This window comes from Miniopterus schreibersii, assembly GCF_964146895.1.
Source record: "Miniopterus schreibersii genome assembly, chromosome: 1".
Lineage (NCBI taxonomy): Eukaryota > Metazoa > Chordata > Mammalia > Chiroptera > Miniopteridae > Miniopterus > Miniopterus schreibersii.
Window position 1 is genome coordinate 105,751,545 of NC_138101.1, and position 25,481 is coordinate 105,777,025.

At 41.4% G+C, this 25,481-nt stretch overlaps 1 protein-coding gene across 3 annotated transcripts in view; it reads left to right on the plus strand.

The window, feature by feature from the left end:
- Positions 1–25,481, plus strand: part of ARID3B (AT-rich interaction domain 3B) — a 57,204-nt gene that overhangs the window by 4,660 nt on the left and 27,063 nt on the right. The window lies entirely within an intron of this gene.

Below are 25,481 nucleotides of genomic sequence, written 5' to 3' on the forward strand. Positions count from 1 at the left end.
TGCAGTTCATCTGAGTTTACAATAGCAGTGTTGGCAGGAGATTTCCAGAGTCAACAAAGTGGGGTTCAAGTCCCATTCTCTTCCATTTATTATCCACTGATCTTTTGATAGGGCTCTTCATCTCTCTGAACCTGTGTCTTCTCACAGATTTAAAAAAATTTTTAGTGACTTAAAAGGAAATTTTTATTGTAATCGCTGGTTGCAAAATGGCAATCACACACCCTTATGAAAAACTTACAGAAGTTATCAAACTTAGTGGCTAACAGAGAGATATTTAAATATTTTGTGGATTTACTTGCCAACAGAACAAAAAAATTAGAAGGGGAGTACAGGCATTTTATGGCTCCATATTGTTTTCATTCTCCTGTTGGCATACCATTTCTCTTGTGTGACCCAGTGCTGAACTCAGTGGTAAAGAAGTGCCACATTGTGAAAGGGTGACTGAACACAAGCATAAGTGAGAACTGGTGCAGAGTGTACCAGGGAACAAATGAATTAGCACATCTTGCCAAGTCTCACTCTTGAAGAATGGCACTTCCTGTGTTAATTGAAAAGAAATGTAAAATGGGAGAGACAGAAAAAAAAAATAACATAAAAGGCTTCTGGCTCTTCTTTCTCGATTCCCTTTCCCGAACTATGACAGCACACTGTAATGTTTCACAGGCTTGAATTATCACATATTATTCTGATACTGTCTGTAGGGAGCCTAGTATGGGCTGCTTAGAGAGACCGTCTGTAATTGAAAGTTCTTTCAAGAGGAGGACTTCTGTCAGGCCTGCCGAGGGAATAGAAGGATGTTGTGAGGATTAACTGAGATAGCATGTGCTAGGTGGTGGTGCTCCAGGTGCTCTGTAATCCAATCAGTGCCACCTCTGCTGATTTTGCACAGACCTGCTCTGAGTCAGGGAAGATGCTGAGACACACAGATGTTTTCCCTCAGATCGCCAGGAAGGTAGTGGCAGAGATAGGATAAGGATCAGAAAAGCCCTGTGTCCGCAACAGCAGCAGCAGCAACCTGGCTGCCAGCCCAGACCTGTGTCTCAGCTGATTCCTCTGGTGTAGCAAGACATCTGTGAGTTGCCGGCAGCCCCTGCACCGCTGGGTGGTTGGCAGGGTTCCATGCTGGCCGATGAGTCAGCTTATAGTGGGATCCGGCCCTGACAGCACTGGGAAAGTTCAGGCCAGAGGCGACTGAGGCTGCCCCTGCCTTGGCAGCTGGCCAGCCTTTGTGTGTGTGCGGTCGTTCCTAGAAAGTGCAGCCTCGTGCGAGGAACAAGTGGAGCTCCAGAGCCTTTCTGTCTGCAGGAAGTACAGCAGGTGTTGAGGTCATGCCTTTAGAACTTTGAAAAAAGAGACTTCAGAACTGGTGTGTGTGTGCACACATGTGAGCTCAGTGGCAGGCACCCAGTGCTGTGTTCTGGACAGCAGCAGCCCCATGGCTACACAGCTCACTGCTCAGGGGACCTGGTTGTTGGCTTCTGAAACTCTGAGTTCATTTTAAGTCTCTGAGGCAAACTCTCCAATTATAGACTGCCTGGCAGAACACTGCCAGAATGTTTTATAAATGCCAGCGTAGCTGAGGCCTAATCTCACCCCCTGAATTTACCTTCCCCCTGGATTTGGAGATCAGGAATTGGTAACAGTGACTTAAAACCTTAGATGTGTACCTTCTTTTCCTTCTGAATTTAATTTTACAAAATCAGTTTGGTCTGTGCCCTCCTTTTTCTGATCCTGCTTTTATTTATTTATTTTTAAATTTATCTTTATTGTTGAAACTATTATAGGAGTCCCATTTTTCCCCCATTGACCCCCTACACTTGCTTCCATCCCCCTCCCCAGACCGTCACCCTATTACTGTCTGTGCCAGTGGGTTATGCATATATGCCTGTAACTCTCTTTGGTTAATCTCTTCCCACCCTCTACCCCCCTTCCCTCTTCCTTCTGAGATACAACAGTGCATTTCATGCTTCAGTGTCTCTGGGTCTATTTAGTTTGTCAGATTCTTTTGTTCATTAGCTTCTTCTTAAAGAAGACTCTTCAGCATTTCATGTAGTACTGGTCTGGTGGTGATGAACTCCTTTAGCTTTTTCTTATCTGTGAAGCTCTTTATCTGACCTTCAATTCTAAATGATAGCTTTGCTGGGTAGGGTAATCTTGGTTGTAGGTTCTTGCTTTTCATCACTTTGAATATTTCTTGACACTCCCTTCTGGCCTGCAAAGTTTCTGTTGAGAAATCAGCTGACAGTCTTATGGGTGCTCCCTTGTAGGTAACTAACTGCTTTTCTCTTGCTGCTTTTAAGATTCTCTTTGTCTTTAACCTTTGGCATTTTAATTATGATGTGTCTTGCTGTGGGCCTCTTTAGGTTCCTCTTGTTTGGGACTCTGTGCTTCCTGGACTAGTAAGTCTATTCTTTCACCAGGTAGGGGAAGTTTTCTCACATTGTTTTTTCAAATAGGTTTTCAATTTCTTGCTCTCTTTCTTCTCCCTCTGGCATCCTAATAATACGAATGTTGGTGTGCTTGAAGTTGTCCCAGAGACTCCTTATGCTATCTTCAAGTTTCTGGATTCTCTTTTTGCTCTTCTGATTGGGTGTTTTTTGTTTCCTCATATTCCAAATTGTTGATTTGATTCTCAGCGTCCTCTACTGTTGATTCCCTGTAAATTATTCTTCCTTTCAGTTAGTGTAGGCTTCCTTTCTGACTGGTTGTTTATTATGTCGTTGATGGTCTCACTAATTTCCTTAATAGTCTTACTAAGATCTTCGGGCATCCTTATAACCATTGTTTTGAACTCTATATCTGGTAGCTTGCTTGGCTCCATTTCATTTAGTTCTTTTTCTGAAGATTTCTTGTGTTCATCCATTTGTGACATGTTTCTTTGCCTTCACATTTTGGCTGCTTCCTGGTGTTTGTGTCTATGTATTTGGAAAAGCTGCTGTGTCTCCTGGAATTTATAGAGTGGCTTTGTGTAGATGTCCTGTAGGGCCCAGTGGCTCAGTCTCCCCAGTTACCTGAACTGGGCGTTCTAGGTGCTCCCCTGTGTGTGCCGTGTGTACTGTCCTGTTGTAGTTGAGCCTTGGTTGCTATTGGTGTCACTGGGAGGAATTGACCCCCAGGCCAATTGGCTGTGAGGACCAGCTGCAACTACAGCTGAAGAGCTGCTGTGCTGGAGACACCCCTATGGAGCAAGGGAGCTTTGGTGTTCACAAAGTGCACCCCTTGAGTGTGTCACTCGTGGGTGTGGTAAGGTTATAATCCAGTGTGGTCGAAGCTCACCACCAGGTGCACTGTCTCTGGGGTCTCCTGGGAGGTGCAAAGTCAGCCTCTGCTAGTGCCTTGCCCAGGGCCACCCAGCATGAGTTATACAGCAGTCCATAGATGGCTGATACTTCTGCTAGGCTTGGAAGTGTCCAAGAGAGGCCAAGCGATGAACCAATGCAGGCTGCTGCTAGTGCCAGGCCTGGGGCCGCTTATCTAGAGGTACAGGGCATGCTGAGACCAGCTGCTACTTGTTTGAGAGATTTTAGGAAATTCCTAAGCATGAGGCTAGAGAGGCTACTTGCATAGAAAAGCCACTGGAAATGACTTGGATGAGCTTGCAGGTAGGGAGGGGCTGGGTCTCAGGGAATCACCAGGGCGGGGCCAAAGCTGTGAGTCAAGTTGATGGAGATTCAGAGAAGGTGCCTGCCTGCCTACCTGCTCTGTGTGGGGAAGGCTCATCAAAGGAGCAATGGCCTCTGCCAGCTCTTCTGTCTGGGAGAAAGCTGCCCCTCCAGCTCTCGCCCTGAATCCAGGCAAGTTAGTTCCTCCTCAAATGTCCCAGGTTCCTTTCAAGCTGCTGCCCAGTGCTGGAGGTCAGAGGGAGTGAGTCTGTGTAAGTCGGTGCTCTGGTCCTTTAAGAGGAGCTACCTGGGACTCCCACAGCCTCTGTGTCACTCAGCCACAATCCCTGCTGCTTTTTACAGTCCAAAATTCTTGGGACTTCTCTTTCCGGCACTGGAACCCTGGGCTGGGGGGCCTGATGTGGGACTGGGACCCCTTGCTCCTCTGGAAACCTCCACCACCAAGATATCCTTCCCAGTTTTAAACCGAGGCACCTGGGTTTGGGACCTGGGCTGCCGTCTCCACCATTCAGCCCAGATTCTGGTCCTGATCTCCGCCCTTCCTATCGGTCTCAGTGTGCTTCTTCAGTTCCCTGGTTGTAGGGCTTCTGTTCAGCTAGATTTCAGGAGGTTCTGAATGATGGTTCTGTATTCTAATTGTAATTTTGATGTGGTTGTAGGAGGCAGCAGGTACCACGGTTACCTACACCACCATCTTGTTGTCTTCCTCATCCTGCTTTTAAAGCAGTAAACAATGTGCTTGGGGATTTAACCCTTTTCGGTCTTATTAAACTTGGACATGGGTGTCGTACTGGTCGGATTTAAGAGCTTTCAGAGAAATTATGAACTGGTACATGAATGGAGTTAAGATTCGTAAGGTTCCTTGCTGTGGTGGCTGAGAGCAGACATACGACCGGAACGGTAAAAAAGCTTTGGTGGCTGAGAGTAGACAAACGATTTCAAAGGGTTAAAAACCTTTTTTTAAGTTGTGCTTTGAAAGAAGGGCTAAAAAAATAGTATCACTGGGAGAGCCTATGGAAACCATTAGGATCTGTGAGACTAGTTTTGTTTTCGTTTTTTTATTGTTCAAATTATTTTGTTTCTTAAGCAATTACTAGAGAACTAGAGAACAGAAATAAAGGATCTCTTACTTCAGGAACAATTACAAAGATTGACACAAAATGATCTTATTGTTAATGTGCTGCATTGTTCATTTTGTTCTTTTACACAACAGACTTTTAGAGAGGCTTCTCTGGGCCAGGTCTGTGCTCCATGGACAAACAAGGCATGCTTCTCCCTCAAGGAGCTCATCATGGTCTAGCAGAAGCACTGTGGGAACCTCAAAAGGGGTTGGGTTTTGGGTTACAACAATTCCACCCTTTCCTGATTCAGCTGAAGCCTAACTGCTCAGTCTAGGCTATGCTGCAGATACTTTATTTTCTTTAATTTTTTTATGTTTTTATTGATTTTAGAGAGAGGAAGGGAGAGAGAGAGTAACATTAATAAGAGAGAACCATTTATCGGGCTGCCTCCTGCACCCCCCCCCCACTGGGGATGGATTCCGCAACCCAGGCACGTGCCCTGACCAGGAATCGAACCGGTGACCTCTTGGTGCAGGGGACAATGCTCAGCCAACTAGGCCACACCAGCTAGGGCTATGCTGCAGATATCTTAAAACAAAGTTTTGCTTCAAACATTCACACACCAAGGAAGAAGTTAATTTTGTCTCTAGCATAGCTAGCATAACTTAGTAAACCAACAGGAATACTCAAAGGCATTTTGCAAGATTTTGATGGGTGGGGGAGGTGGCATACATCTACCAACTGAAATGCAAAAGTTGAAAAGCTTAAGGGCTCCACAGATTATCTTTTGCTTCTGAAATCCCTTTTTTAGAACATATGAAGTCAAAATAATTTTGTGGATTCTCTTTGAAAGATCTTTTAGAAAATAATTGCTTCTCAAGCCTGGATCCTTAGAGTATAGTACTCTGACATCAGAGTGATGGGAAGATGAATAACACCACTGAGCCCAGGGTTCTAAAGCCAGTCAGATTTCAATGGGCAGAGTAAATAATTGTAAAAAAAGACAAGAGACAAAGAGCTGAGGGGCTCTTCTGTCAAGGGAAATCAGTAGAGCCCTGTCAGCGTACAACTGACAAGAGGGTGTTCCTGGCCTATTTAGCGGTGGTCTTCTGTTCTCCCTAAAAGAGGGCAGTTCAGGCAGTACAGGCTTTGTCTTAAACCCATTAGTGGAGTCTGGTTTCCAAAAGGGCATAGACTCCCTCCCATAGAACAGAAAGATGAGCAATGGCTTGATAGGCATGTGAGAGCCAGAGTGTGTGGGTCTAATTTGGTGCATACTTTGGCAGCCACATCAGTTACTGACTGTGGAAAAGAAGAAGGATGACTGCTTGGTCTCCAGAATCTGTTACCAAGAGTCCCTCTAAGTAGTAAGGTGTGTTCTCTTGGGTTCAGCCTGCTTTTCTTGGTACATACTGCATATTCTTGGAACATTAGATGCTTTTTATAAAGATTGTGCAAACTATTATCTGGAAAAAAGTAAGGTCAAAGCTTTCCCCACTTTCTTTGTAGGTTTATCTTGCCTGCCTTATCATCTAGAATCACAGTGGAATCCATCTAGATCAGTGACTTTCAATTGGAGAAAATTCTCCACCTCTTCCTGACTCCAGGGGTTGTTTGGCAATGTCAGGAGATATGTTTGGTTATCATGACCGTGGTAGAGGTGGAGAATATGCCTCTAGCCAATAGTGGCTAGAGACCAGGGATAGTATTAAACACCCTACAATGCACAGGACTCTCCCACAACAAGGGACTATCTGGTCCTGGCCCGGCCAATGTGGCTCAGTGGTTGACCTGTGAACCTGGAGGTCATGGTTTGATTACTGGTCAGTGCACTACTGGTCAGTGCACATGCCTTGTTGCAGGCTTGATCCCCAGTAGGGGAGCATGCCTGAAGCAACTGATCAATGATTCTCTCTCATCATTGATGTTTCTATCTCTCCCTTTCTCTCTCTGAAATCAGTAAAAATGTATATAAAAAGAAATATCTGGTCCAAAATGTCCCAGGGAATGGTAATCTCCCATCATCATCAGGGAGTGATTTTTAAGATAATCACAATGGTGTGTGTTTTTTCCCTTTTGATTTCTTTTATTATCTCCCTTCCTCCCAAGGTATAGTAAGCAACTAAAAGTCATCTTCCTATAAACACAAGTTGTAATTTCTCTTTATGTTTGCTACTACTCAAGTTTGTTGGCCATTTATCTGCACCCTCCCAGAGTCATTTCAGACCTTCCTAAAATTTCTGCATTGGATCCATTTATTTCAGTCTTCCTAAGAGCTCAGAATTATCCAGAATCAGAGATTTTGATGTATATTTTCACTTAGTTCTAGATCCTATGTTTAAAAACTAAAGGTATTACAAAGGCAGAAGAAGAATATGAGTGTGAAAGATTTTTGTAAAATTAATACTGTCATACAAAGGTTAGGTTGAATTGTCATTAGCACCTGAATACTTTTTGGAGCTACAACTTTTTAGTCTTTACTACCTTTGTAGATAAAATGCTCCATAAAACCTATACACTACTCTAAAACAGCTCTTTTTTCTAGAGCTATGATCAAACTCTAATATTCTAGCATTCTCTGAAACATTTCAAGATTATGCGAGCTGAATCTATTGCACTTTTGAAGTTGCTGCTTCCACATTAAAATAGGGAAATGTGGTATTTCTTCTTTAGGTAGAGGTAAACTTCATATTGAAGTCTTACAAATACAAGATCAGTGACTTGACTTTGGTCCTGATCCTTTTTACCAAATACTTAATTCCTGCATCTGTGTCCCAAATCACATGCCCTCTTAATTTTCAGAGGACTTCATTAGTGAACCCCCATTTCCCTGACTCTATGGACTCACTGTCTTCTGAAGCCTTTTCCACATTCACAGGTGTTCTACTATCTCCTAAATTTAAAAAAAACAACTCCTTAATAAATCACCTGATTCAGTTGTTACAAGGAAATGAGAAGTCACTTTAAAATCTTTCCCTTTCAGCACATCTTCTAGCTTGAACTATCTACCCATTCCCCACAACGAAGCTTCTCAGAGGAATTGCTTGCACTCCATACCTTCACTTTGTCACCTCCTACTCTTATCATTCTTTAGTCTGGACTCTCTTTTTCATGTCCTTGAAGTTTTTCTTGGTAAGGCTGCCCAGTGACCACCATGTTGCTAAGCCCAGCCTGCTCTCACTTCATTTGATCTCTCAGCATTATCAGGTAGAGTCGATCCCTCTCATTGAAACACTGTCTTTCACTTTTTATAGCCCCTCTGTTAGCTTATTTTCCTTATCTCTTCCTCTTTTTAGAAGTCCAAGTTCCCCAGAGCTCAGTCTTAAACTTCCTTCTCTTTAAGTTCCCCCTGGGCAATTTCTTTCACTTTCATGGCTTTAAATACTATTCTGCAAAGCTTTAATTCCAATACACATTGTTTGGGCCCATGTTTCTATTCTGAGCTCAATGGATATATTCCCACCTATCTTCTTGATATTTCCACTTAGATGTTTTACGGACATCTCAAGTTTAACACATAAAACTGAACTCTTAGTTTCCTGCTTACTCCCCTACAATTATTTCCTCCTTTATTTTTCTTCTCTGTAAATGACATTTCTGTTGAGCTGGTCATTTGTATCAGAAACCTTAGAGTTTACAATCTTTCATAGCTCTTACTTTGTTACTCCATCTGGTAATGTTCAGTCCATCACCAAGTCATCAATTCTTCATCTAAATATCTAGAATCCTGCCACTTCTCTTTGTCTCCACTATCACCTACCTAATCCGAGCTACCTACCTATTGCTGTGGAGATCAGAGCAGTAGGTAGGTAGCTTGGATTAGGTAGGTGATAGTGGAGACAAAGTTTGTTTTCCCTCCCCCATTCTAATTGTAAAAGCCAAAATCTGCATAATCTGACCCTTGCCTGCTTCTCCAGCCTTATTTTTGCCCATGTCCTAATCTATCACTATACTCCAACTACCCTGACCTTTGCATATTCTAGTCCTTCTGCCTAGAACACTCCTCCAGACTCTTACCCAGTCTTTAGTTCTCACTTTAATGTCACTTCCTCACGTCCAGTCAGGATGGCCAGATAGGTGAACATAGTTGTACTTGTATCCTCCCACAACCATATCAAAATTACAACTAAACTTCAGAACAACCATCATTCAGAACTGCCTGGAATCTAGCTGAATAGAAGTCCTACAACAAGGGATTTAAAGAAGAAGCCACCTCGAGACTGGTAGGAGGGGTGGAGATGCACAGAATGGGCTGATTCCACACCCATGTGCGGTGTATAAAAATTGGGAAGGATATCTTGGCTACCGGGGTTCCCCCTGAGGAGCAAGGGGTCCCACCTCTACACCAGGCCCCCAAGCCCAAGCTACTGGGAAGAGAAGTCCCCCTAACTTCTGGCTGTAAAATACAATGGGAATTGAAGCTGAGTGAGACAGAGGGCTACTGGAGTCCCAGACAGTTCCTCCTTTTTTAAAAAAAAATTTATTTTAGACAGAGGAAGAGAGAGAGAGAGAAACATCGATTGGTTGCCTTCCATATGTGCCCCAGTTGGGGATTGAACCCACAACCTGGCTATGTGCTCTGACTGGGAATCGAACCCGCCATCTTTCAGTGTACAGGACAACACTCAAAGCAACTGAGCCACACCAACCAGGGCAACTGTTCCTTTTAAAGGGCCTGCACATGGACTTACTCTGACTCACTCTTTCTGAGCTCCGGTGCTGGGATAGCAGCTTGAAAGGCGCCAGGGACATACGGGGAGGAACTGAAGTGTCTGACATCAGAACAAGAGCTGGGGGGGAAGGGGCAACTTTTTCCCAGACAGAAGTGGTGACAGAGGCCACTGTTTCTTTGATGAGCCCTTCCCCAACAGAGATGGCAGGTGGACGCCATATCTGAGTTTCTATCAACCTGGTTATCACTGTTTGCCCTGGTGAATCCCTGGGACCCTGCCCCAAGCTATTTCCAGTGCCTTTTCCATACAAGTGGCCTGTCTTGACTCACACTTCAGACTTTCCTAAAATCTCTCAAGTAGCATCTGGCCTCATTGTGCTCTGTATCTCTCACTAAGTGGCCCCAGGCCTAGCACTAGCAGCAGTGCAACTGGGCCTCTCCTGAGCACCTCCAAACCCAGCACAAGTAGAAGCCATATGCAAATCACTTTGTAGCTCAAGTCAGGTAGCCCTGGGCAGAACACAGGCATGGCTAACCTTGGCCTGCACGTCCTGGAAGGTTCAAGCCAGTGTACCCAGTAGACAGCTTCAGACCACGTTGAAACACCACCAGCCACCCCCACAGTAACACACTCAAGGGGTGGACTCAGTGGGCACCACAGCCCCGCTGAAGTAAGTCCTGCTTTGTGGGGCAGGCCCCTGCACAGCTGATCTTCCATGATGGTCAGTGGTCACTGACAATCCTTGCAGCAGATCAGCCTGGGGGTAAATCTCTCCCATTGACGTGCCAACAGCAATCAAAGCTAAACTACATATGGAGTGCCCAGCTTGGGTGATCGGGGAGGCTGTGCCATGACCCTACAGGACACCTACTACATTAGGCCACTTAACCAAGTCCAGGGGATGTATAAAAACACAGGGAGGTTGTCAAAATGAGGAGCCAAAGAAAAACGTCCCAAAGAAAGAACAGAACTCCAGAAAAAGAACCAAACAAAATGTAGACCAGCAACCTATCACAGGCAGAGCTCAAAACACTGGTTATAAGGATGCTCAGTGAATTTAAGGGAAGAGTAGTTGAACTGAGAGAGAACTTCAACAGCATAAAAAATTACATGGAATCATAAAAAAGAACCAGTCAGAAATAAAGGATTCACTAACTGAAATGAAGAATAATTTGCAGGGAATCAACAGTAGAGTAGATAAAGGCAAGAATCAAATCAGCAATTTGGAATATAAGGAAACAAAAACACCCAATCATAACAGCAAAACGAAAACAAAATCTAAAAAAATTATGATAGTGTAAAGAACATGTGGGACAACTTAAGCATATGAACATTCACATCATAGGGCTGCTGGAAGAAGACTGAGCAAGAAATTGAAAACCTGTTTGCAAAAGTAATGACAGAAAACTTCTCTAACCTGGTAAAGGAAATAGACATACAACTCCAGGAAGCACAAAGAGTCCCAAATAAGGTGAACCCAAAGAGATCCACACCAAGACCCATCATAATTAAAATGCAAAAGATTAAAGACAGAATCTTAAAAGCAGCAAAAGAAAAGCAGTTGGTTACCTAGAAGGGAGCTCCCTATAAGACTGTCAGCTGATTTCTCAACAGAAACTTTGCAGGCCAGAAGGGAGTGGCAAGAAGTACTCAAAGTGATGAAAAGCAAGGACCTACAACCAAAATTATTCTACCCAAAAACTATTATTTAGAATTGAAGGACAGATAAAGAACTTCCCAGACAAGAAAAAGCTAAAGGAGTTCATCACTGCCAAACCAGTATTTCATGAAATATTAAAGGGCCTTCTTTAAGAAAAAGGGGGGGGGGTTAAAAATATGAACAATAAGCCCTGGCCAGTGTAGCTCGGTTGGTTAGAGCATTGTCCCATGCACTGAAGGGTTGCCAGTTCAATTTTTGGTCAGGGCACATACCTAGGTTGTGGGTTCGATCCCCTGTGGGGTCATGTATGGCAGGCACCTGTTCAGTGGTTCTCTTAAACATCGATGTTTCTCTCTCCCTCTTCCTCTCTAAAATTAGTAAAAACATTTTCTCTGGTGAGGATTTTTTTAAAAAGTAATAAATGGCAATAAATATATATCTACCAACAAATGAATCTAAAAACAACAATAAACAAAGAAGCAGAACAGAAACAGACTCACAGATACGGAGAACAATTTGACAGTTGCCAGATGGTAGGGGGGTTGGGACTGAACAGGTGAAGAGATTAAGAAGTACAAATTGGTAGTTACAGAAGAGTCATGGGAATGTAAAGTACAGCATAGCGAATATAGTCAATAATATTCTAATAACTGTTCATGGTGTCAGGTAGGTACTAGATTTATGGGGATGATCACTTAATCACTTGTGTACACCTGAGACAATGTATGTCAACTGTAATTGAAAAGTAAAAAATGATTTTTTTTTTAAATATATCTTTATTGATTTCAGAGAGAGCAAAGGAGAGGGAGAAAAAGAGATAGAAGCATCAATGATGAGAGAGTCATTGATGGAGCCCACAACCCGGGCATGTGCCCTGACCGGGAATCGAACCCCAATCACCTGGATCCTAGGTCGACACTCACCCCTGAACCACGCCCGGCTGGGCGAAAAATAAAAAATGATTTAAATTTTTAAAAATTACTTCTTCAAACCAGCTGGGTGTGGCTCAGTGGTTGAGCATCGACCTAGGATGCAGGAAATTGCTGTTCAATTCCCGGTCAGGGCACATGCCCAGGTTGCTGGCTGGATCCCCAGTCGGGGGTGTGCCGAAGGCAGCCAATGACGACTCTGATCATTGATGTTTCAACTCTCTCTCCCCCTCTCCCTTCCTCTCTCTGAAATCAGTAAAGATATAGTTTAAAAAAAAATTACTTCTTCAGTGGCACTGTCTTTACCTTTAGTGTAGATCAGTTTATATGCTGTTGTTTAACATTATAATTTCACATTTGTGTGATTTGTTTGTTTGATATCCGATTCCTATACTAGATGGTAAGCTCTAAGAGGATAAGGACTGTATCTGCCTTATTATCATTGTATTCAAGTACCCAGCAGAGTGATGGCAGATAAATATTTGTTTCTTCTCCTTTCTTTTAATTTGCCGTTTTTCATGTGAATGACACCATTTTGCTTCTTTAAAAAAACAGACTTTATTTTCTAGAGCATTTTTAAGTTCATAGCAAAATTGAGCAGAAGGTTCAGTAATTTCCCATATACCCTCCGCCCCAACATATGCGTAGCCACTCTCACTATCAAATCCCAACAGAGTGGGATTTGATATTTGTTGCAATCAATGAACCTATATTGACACATTATCACCCCAAATCCATAATTTACATTAGGGTTCACTGTTGGTGGTGTACGTTTTTTGCATTTGGAAGTGTATAATATGTCCCCACCATTATACAGAATTGTTTCACTGCCTAAAAATACTCTCTGCTCTCCCTGACCCCCAACACTTGGCAACCATAGTTTTGCCTTCTCCAGAACGTTAATATATTTGGAATCCTACAGCATGCAGCCATTTCAGGTTGCCTTGTTTCACTTAGTAATATGCATTTAAGATTCCTCCATGTCTTTTCATGGCTTGATAGCTCATTTCTTTTTAGGGCTGAATAATATTCCATTGTCTGGAGGTACTATAGTTTGTCCATTCACCAACTGAAAGACATCTTGGTTGCTTCCAAGTATTTGCAAGTATAAATAAAGCTGCGATAAAACATTTGTATATAGGTTTTTGTGTAAACATAAGTTTTCAAGTCATTTGGGTAAGTACCAAGGAGCACAGTTGTTGGATCACATGGTAAGAGTAAGCTTTGTAAGAAATTACCAAACTGTCTTCCAAAATGTTTGTGCCATTTTGCATTCCCACCAGCAATGAGAGTTCCTATTATTCCATATACTTGCCAGCATTTGGTGGTGGTAGTGTTTGGGATTTTGGCTGTGTTTTTTTTTAATTAAAATTTTCATTAAGATAATTGTAGACTCACATGTAGTTGTAAGAAATAAGTTACAGGATCCCTGTACACTTTGCCTAGTTATCCTCAATGGTAACATTTTATAAAATTATAGTAAACTATCACAACCTGGGATTTGACATTGATAAGATCCATTGATCTTCTTTAGGTTTCCCAAGTTTTACTAGTACTTTATGTGTGTATTCTGTTATAAATCCTGTTTAGTGTATGTTTAACACTTCTGAAATTCTTGTTATTTGATAAATGCATTTGAAGCTGTAGATTTTTGTTAGGGTCGCACTTTTGCTATATCCCACAAGATTTGATATGTAATGCTTTCATTTGTTAGTACTGAATACTTCTTAATTTCAGTTGTGATTGCTTCTTTAACCCATGGGTTGTTCAGGAGTTGTTTTTGTTTTTGTTTCTTTTGTTAATCCTCACTGGAGGATATTTTTTCCAATGACTTTTTTTTTTTTTTTTAGAGAGAGTGGGAAGGAGGGAGGGGAAGAGGGAGTGAGAGAGAGAAACATGGATTAGTTGCCTCCTGCATGCGCCCCAACCAGAATTGGGGATTAAACCTGCAACTCAGATATGTGCTCTTGACCAGGACTCAAACCCGCAACCCTTTGGTGGGAGGACAGACACTCTAACCACTGAGCACACTGGCCAGGGCTCAAGAGTGTCTTTTAGTTTCCAAAATATGTGGCGTTTATCTTCTTTCTTTCTTTCTTTCTTTTTTATTGATTAGTTTTTTTTGTTGTTTTTTGTTTTTAGGGAGGGAGGGAGAGAGAAGGAGAGACATCAGTTTGTTGTTCCACTTATTTATGCATTCATTGGTTGATTCTTGTATGTACCCTAACGGGGGATGGAACCTGAAACCTTGGCATATCAGGACAACACTCTAACCAGCTGAGCTACCCGACCAGGGCCAGTGTTTATCTTTTTAAAAAAATATTAATATATATCTTATAATTAAGCTCTAACCATTATTGTTAGAGAACTGGTATGGTGTCAACTTTCTGAAATTTGTTACAGTATTCTTGGATCAATTTCTGTAAATTCTCCAAGTGTGCTTGGAAAGAATGTATATTCTTTATTTGATAGATATGGGGTTGTATATCTGTCTATTGGATCAAGCATATTATTGTTTAAATCTTTTAATCCTTACTAAATTTTGTTTGTGTGATCAGTTTCAGAGAGGTGAATCAAAATACTCCAGTTTAAGACTGGCCTTGTTGGGTTTTTGTTTGTTTTTGTTTAAATATGTCTTTATCGACTTCAGAGAGAGGAAGGGAGAGGGAGAGAGAGAGATAGAAACATCAATGATGAGCGAGTCATTGATCGGCTGCCTCCTGCACACCCCTGACTGGGGATGGAGCCCGAAACCCCGGCATATGCCCTGACCGGGCATCGAACTGCGATCTCCTGAATCCTAGGTCGATGCTTGACCACTGAGCCACACCCGGCCAGGCTATTTTCCAGTTTTTAATTCTCTCTTCAGTTCTGCCTAGTCTACTTTATAAGTTTAAAAAAAATTATTTATCTTAATATTGTGTTCAATTTTTTGGCTTTCAAAAATCTGCCTGTTCTTGTCTCATGGTTTCTCATAGCTCTTTGAACATCTTTAACTTTTAAAAAATTTTATATTATGGAATTGTTGAAACTATTTTTTTTTTTTTTTTGGTGCCAAAAATGAGGATGTTAATAGGGACTCTTGTATCCAAGCTGCTAAAAACTGCAAGGAAATCCACAAAAATTCTAAGAATGTGGCATTTAGAGGTACAGTGTTGCAAGGAAATCGTATCTTCTGTCTCTGCCCCATGCCACTAAATCCTTTACTCTCAGCTCCAAGAAACAGCTCTGAAAGGGAAAGGCAAATTAGCATTTTCCATAGAGTCATTTCTTGGGGTTTCTTGTGTTTTTGTGATGGTTTGGGTTAATGGGGCTCATCAGTTCCTTTTCAAAGCAGATTCACTTCCCCAGGATTTTGGATAGGGCAAGTGGTAGCGTCCTCGTACTTCCTTGAAACTATCCTGCCTTTCTAGAGTCTTCTCCATTGGAACATCCAGGTGAATAGGGTCTTTTTTTTTAAATTGATTTTATTGGGGTGACACTGGTTAATAAAATTATATAGGTTTCAGGTGTACAATTCTATAATACATTGTGTGTTTACCACCCCAAGGCAAGTCTACTTCCATCACCGTTTATCCCCCTAGACCCTCTCTACCTCCCCTGAAACTTTTTATTACGGAAATCTCAAACGTGCAAAAGGGTGAACGGTAATGAGCCATCTGCGTCTTTTACCCAGCTTTCTCAACAATTCCAACATTCTCCCATTATTTAAACATGATTATTGTAAAGATGCTTTTAGATTATTCTATTATCTCTCATTCTTAGGGTGAAAGTTCTCTTTATGTCTTGTTACTCTTGTTTATGATGGTTATTTCCTCTTGTGGTGGTTCATTTTTGTTTTTTTCCAATGTAAGCTCATTTTGAGTTGTAATTTGTTTTTATGGGAGTCTCACGTGCTTTGTATTATGAAGGCATTCCTAAGGGGAGTTTGTTTTCTCCTCTGCTGGGGCTGGATGAGATTAACTGGTTGTCACTGGTTTGGGTAATATGAATTTGGAGCCTACATCTGTGCCTGGTGAGAGCCTGGGTTTCCATTTCTTATGGATCCTCTTTTTCCATGAGGACTGTAACAGATGGCAAGGTTCCTTGCTTCTTCTTCAGGCTGGTGGGCAATTTTTAGGCCCCCGTTATAGGGGATGGGACTGTAGTCCTTCATGACCTCTGGCTTTATGCATTTATCTCAGTTCTGGTTCCTGGTGTGCAGGGTACCTGCAGCCTAGACTCTTCTCCCTTGTGAGTAGTTAACTCTCCAGTCCTCAGCCTTCAGCTCTTAAGAACTCTCTCTAGGTCCTATTCTCCCTTAAGCCCTTCAGTTTAACAGCCTGCTCACTGGTCACTGATTCCTTCCTTTTCATTTCTGACACTGTGCACTCTACTTTCTTTCTTGGTTTTAAGCTTAGCTATACGTGTAGGAGGTGTGGAGTGTTAAATTTTATCTACCATTTCTAAGCTAGGTTTTCTCTGGAGAGGGGTTAGAGTACCTCCACATCAGATTATCCTCATCCATGGTTTTTTTGCTTTGTTTTTTATTAATAACAGACTTTTTGACCTCGTGTGCCAGGTACTTGCATTATTTCATTGAGTTGTGTGAGGCAGGCCCTGATATTACCCCCCTTCATGTGTTTGTTTTCTTTTACAGATAAGGGAAGAAGGTGATAGTGGGCTGCTTTTGCTTATAGTTGGAAAGCTGGGCTATGAACCCATACATGTTTTTCATTGATGAGAGAGAGGGAGAGAGAAACATCAATCAGTTGCCTCCCATATGTGCCCCAGCCAGGGATGGAACCCGCAACCTAGGTATGAGCCCTGCCCCAGAATTGAACCTGTGACCCTTCAGTGCATGGGAGGATACTCTAACCAACTGAACCACACCAGCCAGGGCTTCCCTTTTTGTGTTTTTTTAAATGTGTATTACAGGCATATTTTTTACTTTTGTGTCCAACTTCTATCACCTAAGACCATAAGCAATTTTCATCATTAACATTTAATTTAAAGTATTATTTTTAAGTAGTTTAATTTTTTAAAAACATGTTATGGAAGTTATATTGACTCAAATAATTTTAGATATGTAGAAAGTAAAGGTCAGCCTGATCCTCCATGGGTCATTGTTGTTAACTATTTGGTCTAAACCTTTTCAGAGCTTTTTTTTCTTCACAGAAATATTTTGAAGTTTTTTTTACTCATTGTTAGGCTATTCTTTCGTGGGTGTTTATAAAGATCTCTTTATTAATGCTTTTATAATCACTTGTCTCAAAATGACCTAAGATGAATAGATGCTCATAAAAAATTAAAGTAATACTGTATACTTAAAAAATATATAGTGTCTTACTGCCTGCTTTCTCCCACTCTCCCCCCTTCCTTCCTAGAGGAGGCCACAGTTAGGCATGAATCAGTTTCTAGGGCTATTATTGTACGTTTACCTATTTACATGTACAGCCACAGCACGCACGCTCGCGTGTGTGTGCACGCACACATGTGCAGCATAAATACAGACTATCTTTGTAGATGCTGTGTAACCCTATGCCTTTGTGTCTCTATATCTGTGGGAAGATAGATTATTCTAAAGGTTGAATTTGCAGTATCATCATACTATCTTTTCATATGTTTGCCTTTCGTATTTGTTCTGTCACTTACCTGCTTTTGTAGCCTTTGCCCTTTTTTCTTTCTTTCCTTTTTATTGTAAAAAATGCATTTAACAGATTTTTAAATGCACTGTACCCATTGTTAATTAGAAACACATTGTTGTATGGCAGCTCTCTAGAACTTTCTGATCTTGCATGACTGAAACTTGTACCTATTGAACAGTAACTCCTTATATCTCCCTCTCCCCGCCTCTGGCAACTACCTTCTACTTTCTGCTGCAGTAAGTTTGGCTACTCTAGATACCTTGTATAAGTGGGATCATGGCTTAGTTCACTTTATTTACATTTATTTAAGGTTTTGTTTAAATATTTACATTTTTAATATAATGTCCTCCAGGTTCATCAATGTTATCACATATTGTAGGAATTCCTTCTTTTAAATGACTGAATAATATTCCATTTTATGTATATACAACATTTTCTTTATTCATTCGTCAGTGAACACTTAGGTTTATTCCATATCTTGGTTGTTGTGAGCATTGCTACAGTGAACATGGGAGTGCAGATATCTCTTCAAGATCCTAATTTCAGTTCTTTTATATAAATATCTAGAAGTAGGATTGCTAGATTATATGGCAAATATGTTTTTTACTTTTTCAGAAACCTCCATACTGTTCTTCATGTTGGCCTGCACCATTTTATATTCCTACTAATAGTGCACAAGGATTCCAATTTCTCCACAACCTCTCCAACACTTATTTTCTGTTTTTGTTTGTTTTTATAATGGCTATCCTAATAAACGTGAGATTATATCTCATTATGGTTTTGATTTGCATTTCCCTTATGATTAATGATGATGAGTACTTTGTCATATACTTGTTTGGCCATTTGTATGTATTCTTTTAAGAACTGTCTATTCACACCAGGCTGGCATGGCTCAGTGGTCGAGCGTGATTTATGAACGAGGAGGTCACAGTTCGATCCCAGTCAGGGCACATATCCGGGTTGCAGGCTTGATCCCCAGTGCAGGGTGTGCAGGTGGCAGCCAATCAGTACTCTCTCTCATCATTGATGTTTCTGTCTCTCTTTCCCTCTCCCTGTCTCTGAAATCAGTAAAAATAAATGTTTCTTCATGTCTTTTGCCCAGTTTTAAATAGGGTTATATATTTTGTTGCTCTTAAGTTACAGGAGTTTCTTATATTTTTTGGATATTAATCCCTTTTCAGATATATGGTTTGCAAATATTTTCTCCCATTCTGTAAGTTACCTTTTCACTCTGTTAATTATTTCCTTTGCTGTGCAGAAGCTTTTTAGTTTGTCCCATTTGTTTATTTTTGCTTTTGTTGCCTGTGATTATGGTGTCATATCCAAAAAATCATTACCAAGACTAATTTCACAAAGCTTTCACCCTATATTTGTTTCCAGGAGCTTTACAGTTTCAAGTCTTAATTCCACTTGGAGTTGATTTTTATGTATGGTGTAAGATAAGGATCCAGTTTCATTCTTTTGCACATGGATATCCAGTTTTAACCAACACCATTTGTCTAAGAGATGATCTTTACTTCATTGTGTGTTCTTGGCAGTCTGCCAAAGATCAGTTGACTGTATGTGTGTGGGTTTATTTCTGGCCTGTGTATTCTGTTCCATTGGTCTGTGTCTGTCTTTAGGCTAATATCATACTTCTTTGAGAGAGAGAGAGACACACATTGATTTGATTCATTGGTTGATTCTTATATGTGCCCTGACGGGGGATCAAACCTGCAACCATGGCACATCAAGACAGTGCTCCAACCAACTGAGCCACCCAGACAGGCCACCAATAGCATACTTTTTTATTACTATAGCTTTATATTATGTTTTGAAATCAGTAAGTATGAGGCCTCAGCTTTTTTTTTTTTTTTTAAGATGTTTTATCAGTTTTTAAAGAGAGAGGAAGGGAGGGGAGGAGAGAGAAACATTGATGTGAGCAAAACATCAATTGGCTGCCTCCTGCATGACCCCTACTGGGGATTGAGCCCATAACCCAGGCATGTGCCCTGACCGGAATTGAACCGTGACCTCCTGGTTCATAAGTTAGTGCTCAACCTCTAAGCCACGCCAGCTGAGCAGTGAACCATTCTTGCAACCAGTTTTGCATCCCAGGGATAAATCCTGCTTGATCATGGTGTATGAGCTGTTTTTAAAACATATGTTTTTATTGATTTGAGAGAGAGAGGAAGAGAGAAGGAGGGAGGAAGAGAGAGAGAAACATTGGTTGGTTGCCTCCCATATGCATCCAGACCACAGATCAAACCACACCAGGACCAAGGGTCAACCTGCGACCTGGGTATGTGCCCTGACCAGGAATTGAACCAGCAGCCTTTTGGTGCATGGGATGACGCTCAACCAACTGCACCACGCTGGCCAGGGCTTAATGTGCTGTTGAATGTGGTTTGCTAGTAGTTTATTAAGGATTTTTCATCTATATTCATCAGGTAGTTTTTCGTAGTATCTTTTTCTGTCTTTGGTATCGGTAATGCTGGCCTTAGAAAATGAGTTTGAAGTATTCTCTCCTCTTTAGTGTTTTGGAAGAGTTTGGGAAGGATTGGTATTAATTCTTCCTTAAATGTTGGTAGAATTTACCTGTGAAGCCATCTGGCCCTGGGCTTTTCTTTTGTTGGGAGGTTGAATCAGTTGATTACTGATTCAGTCTCCTTACCAGTTTATAGTCCTGTTCAGATTTTCTATTTCTTCGTGACTCGGTCTTGGTGAGTTGTCAGGTTCTAGGAATTTATCCCTGTCTTCAAGGGCAGCAATATTCAACCATTGTGCTGCAAGAAGAATTTTTAAAACATGCAATGCTACCTGACTAGTCAGGGGCACTGACCTCTTTTCCCTTAGATTGTCAAATTAAAAAATGACAACAGCCAACACAACAATTGCCGTTTGGTGTGAATGAATCAAAATTATACCGTTTTTTGGTCAGATCAGCAAAAAATATAATGTATTTTTTGTTGTGCTGCAGAATTTTAATAATTAGTTTATGTGTGCCATGAGATGAAAAGGGTTGAAAATTGCTATTCTAGGCTATCCAAGTTGTTGGCATCTAATTGTTCATAGTAGTCTCTTATGTTCCTTTTTATTTCTGTGGCAGTTGTTGTAATGTCTCCTCTTTCCTTTCTGATTTTGAGACCTTTCTCTTTTTTTCTTAGTTAGCTAAAGGTTTGTCAATTTTGTTTATCTTTCCAAAAAATACCCAACTATTAGTTTTGTTGATGTTTTTCTATTCTGTTTTATTTCCACTCTAATCTTTATTTCCTTCCTTCTGCCAAGCTTTGGGCTTTTTTTGTTTTGTTTTTCTAGTTCCTTGAGGTGTAGAGTTAGGTAGTTTACTTGAGATCTTTGTTTGTAATGTAGGTGTTTAGCATTTCCCTTTTAGTACTGCTTTTGCTACATTCTATTAGTTTTGATGTGTTGTGTTTTTGCTGCCTTTCCTCATTTTACTATGCTGTTTTACTATTTCATATTGACCTGATTTTTTAATCCTCTTGTGTATTGTCCCTTGTCTTTATGTTTCTACTATTTTTTACAGATAGTTTAAATTTTTGATATAGCTAAATACTGATCTTTCCCTTTATGATCTTTCCCTCATTAGGATTTTTTTTTTAATTATTATTTTGTAGTTGTATTTTTATATGTAGATCTTTACTCCATCTTAAATTAATGGGAAAGATGAGAAGTAGGGATCATTTTTAGAAAGCAGTGTTATTTTCTAGCAAACGGATAGCACCTTCATGTGTTGCATGTTCCCTTAATGTCAGAAATTTAGGTTAGTTCTGATTTTTTTTTTACTGTTATAAATAAAATTGTACTGTATTTATAGTCATTTCCCAAGGGGAGATTCATAGACCAGAATTACAAGATCAGGAGGAGACTGAGAAAGTGAGGCAGTTACAAACAGAGACTTGAAGCTGCAGTGCCTGCTTTCGGTTCTCAGTTGCATTGTTTTGGTCATTTGTAACCTTCTTCAAGTCACTTAAGTTCCTTGTGCCTCAGTTTTGTCATCTGAAAAATGGGGGTAATAGTACCTACCTCAGAGTATTGTGCTGAGGTTTAAAAGTTTAATACACATAAAACACTAGTACAGGACCTGGCATATAACAAGTATTCAGTCATTTTTATTTCTTTATTTATTTTTTAAAATATATCTTTATTGATTTCAGAGAGAGGAAAGGAGAGGGAGACAGAGATAGAAACATCAATGATGAGAGAGTCACTGATCGGCTGCCTCCATGCCCGCGACCAGGGATCGAGCCCGCAATTCGGGCATGTGCCCTGACCGGGAATCAAACCCTGATCACCTGGATCCTAGGTCGACGCTCAACCGCTGAGCCACACCCGACTGGGCCAGTCATTTTTAGTTGTTGCTGCTGCCTCTGTTGTGTTTATTGTGACATTCTGGGAAGGTTATGCCATTTTTATGTTTCCAGTATGGGACTTTAGGTGAGTCCATTGCCCCAACCCTTGTAATCACTGAGTATTAGCATTTTTTTAAAGCTTTGCTAATTTTACATCTGAATAATGAACTATTCTTTTAAAAATGTGTGTGTGTGTGTGTGTGTGTGTGTGTGTGTATCATTGATTTTAGAGAGGGAGAGAAAGAGAAAAACATCAATCAGTTGCTTCCTGTATACAACCCAACTGGAGATCGAACCCGCAACCTGGGTATGGGCCTTGATGGGAAATCGGTGCACAGGGCCATGTCCCAACCAGCTGAGCCACACCAGCCAGGGATGGACTTCTTTTTTTTAAATGTACACTTCTTTTACCCTCTTGAACCTTAAAATTAAAATGCTATCTTTAGAAAATATGTTTAGTTCTAGTTCCCTTTTGTGGATTCGTATTTTAGAAATTAAAGCCCATCTTCTTTTAATTATGTGATTTCCCCCAAATTTATCACTTAGCCTGCCTACAGTGATTCTCCTAAGCTTATCCCTGTGGTTTGTTCTTCAAGTCTTTACATTCATTTGAGCTCCGAGCCCCTCTATCATCTGCCAGACCCTTCTGCCAGGTGCACAAACTGGCAGAGGAGTAAGTCACCCTCCCTATAAGAAAGAAACTTATATCTCAGGAGAGGTGGCAGACAGCACAGGGGCAGCTGGCATCAGAGTTGGAATGTGTACACCATGGTACCAACCCCTGAATGGGGGCATGGGGTTGGGAGAAGCCCTTAGGAGGATCTCTCAGAATTTTAAATGAGGCTGACTTTGAAACACAGCATGCAGCTGTGTTCTGCCCAAAGAAACCTGCTCTGTGCAATCCTGAACTTGAAAATGAAAGGGATTTTTTTTTTTTTTTTTGCTTATAAAATAATTCATTGTAGCATTTTTTTTAAAATGTGTTCTGCCCTGGGTGGTATGGCTCAGTGGTTAGAGTGTTGGCCTGCACACCGAAGGGTCAGGGGTTTGGTTCCTGGTTAAGGGCACGAGCACATACATGGGTTACAGGTTCAACCCCCAGCCCTGATCCAACACATGCAGGAGACAACCAATCTATGTGTCTCACATCAGTGTCTCCCTCCCCCCCTCTTTCTCTCTCTCTCTTCCCCCAACCCCCTCTCTCCCTTCCACTCTCTCTAAAAATCAATGGAAAATATATCCTCTGGTGAGGGTTAACTAAATTAATTAATTAATTTAAAAATGTGTTCTTCCTATACATTTAAAATATGTAGTTTGAAAAAAAGACAAAAAATTTTTTTTTACTTATTTATTGATTTTAGAGAGAGGAAGGAAGAGAGAGAGAAACATTGATCTGTTCCACTTATTTATGCATTCATTATTTGATTCTTGTATGTACCCTGATTGTGAATCAAACCCACAACCTTGGCACATCCAGACAACGCTCCAACCAGCTTAGCTACCCAGCCAGGGCTGAAAAAAAATGTCTTCTGAAACTTTCCTAAAGCATTGACTTCAGGTAAGTTTCCTAACCTCTTCAGGTCTCAGTTTCCCCTTCTGTCAGTTGCAGGTTCTCCCACTTGGCTCTCCGGCTCTGACTTCCTGAGCCCTGTGGTGTGACTGTATGTCAGCAGCCATTGTGAAGTTTAAGTGGTAGGTAGCTCATGAGGTGGAATGAGCAGTGCTGCCAACTCAAGTTCTACAGAGAAAGGGAACTGGGACTTTCCTCTGGGGCTCTCAGTCTGACTTAGACTTGACTGGGCCAGTTCATTCACTCTAGTATAGAAGTGTCTTCATCACCAACATTGCATTTTAGTTTTTCTTCCTCCTTTTGTAGGAACACCCCATTTCTGGGCAGTCTTCTTAATTATTGCATGGAGTGTTTATGTGCCTAGATGGGAAGGTAGGACTGTGCCCTCTCTCTCCTCCCCTACCCATTCTCCTTTCTACTGCTTAATCTGAAAAGTGTCCCTTAGCTCCTTTTCCAAGCCACCGAGTTTGAATTGATCCTTGTTGCTAGTAAGAGGTGGGGAGGCCCTTTCTGGTTCCTGCTAAAGTGTCCTGACCTTGGAAAGTGTGCATCTGATAATTATACCTCTGGTGCCTCTAAAGCCTGAACCATTTAGCTAAGAGCAGTAATCCTGATTTATCAGGAGGATTTTGTAGTCCAACAGTGTTGCATATAACAGTATCTTTTACTTCCTGTGACTCCCCTCTCCTTTTAGGATTCTCCTACAATCTTGCCATTACCCCCTTGTACATGTCTCATTACCTTCAGGAATCATTTAAAACTGGGGGGAGGACAAAGATGTTTTTTCTTCCTACCAAGATGGGAATTGGGCTTTAACATTGCAACATCATCAACCCGGCCAGCAGGGGAACAGTCACAAGTGTGGTACAGGTAATACCTGCAGAGCCATGGGTCTAGCCAAAGGAAAGGTAGTTTATGTATTACTTATTTTAAATAATAATAATAATACTAACAACAGAATATTGAGCCCAAGTACTTCAGTTACATTTGGCATTTCAAAGTAATTGGTGTCCGTGAGCTTGGGATCTGCCCCTTAGAAGTCTATTTTGCTAAAGACTACTTTGAGGTTCAGGTCAAAGGAATTTGTCCAGATCCTTGACCATAGAGAATAGACAGAAAGGAAAAACATAACTCTTCTGTGTCGTCAGAGAACACAAGAATCTCTATAAAAGTTGTCAGTGTATGATGGTGTTGTTCAAAGGACAGGACAGTTTCTTCAGGGTTGTGGAATATTGGAGCCCAAGTGGTGAGTTGGTTGGTTACTTAGCCTCTGTACTTTAAACCTGAGGAAAGGGTTAACGCTTGTCCTGAGGAGGAGTGAGGAATGGGATCTAAAATTGCTTTGGACATCTGAACTGTGCTTTAATAAGATATTCCAGGTGGCCAAGGGGTAATCCTAAAATAGCCTAGATACTTAATTGCTTTTAAAGTCAGCTCTCCTGTCTCTGGGGAGGGACAGCTCTAAGGAATGCAGTGCTGGCTCTTAAAATCTTAGAAGCATAGTCTGGTTGCTCCCCCACCCCCACCCCCCGCCACAAATCCCAGTAAAAAAGAAAGGCCCAAGGCAGCCTTCTTGGGTAAGGAGACACTGATTAAATTTCTCCTCATTGGAAGGTTGGCATTAAGCCTTTGTCTCTTGCTGCTGCCAGCCTGGCTTCCTCCAAGGCTGTGGGATTGGTCTCATCACCGCCCCACCACCACCACCACCACCACCACCACACGTACACATCCAAAGACAGTGGTCTGTTTTTATTAGTGACCAAAGGCTGCCTTCTTGCTTGATCCCCTGTGTGGTGTCTCTCCATTTCCATTAGAACATACCTTTCTCATGATAAGATCCAGGTTCATCCTTCTCTTTCTCTTTCATGCCTTCAGTCCAGATCCGCTTGATTCTCCGACTTGGCTGCATCTTAAGACAGTCATTTCTCCCTGGTTCTGCCCCTACCGCCCACCCAGATTCACAGTGGGGGCTGCTGACCAGTCCCA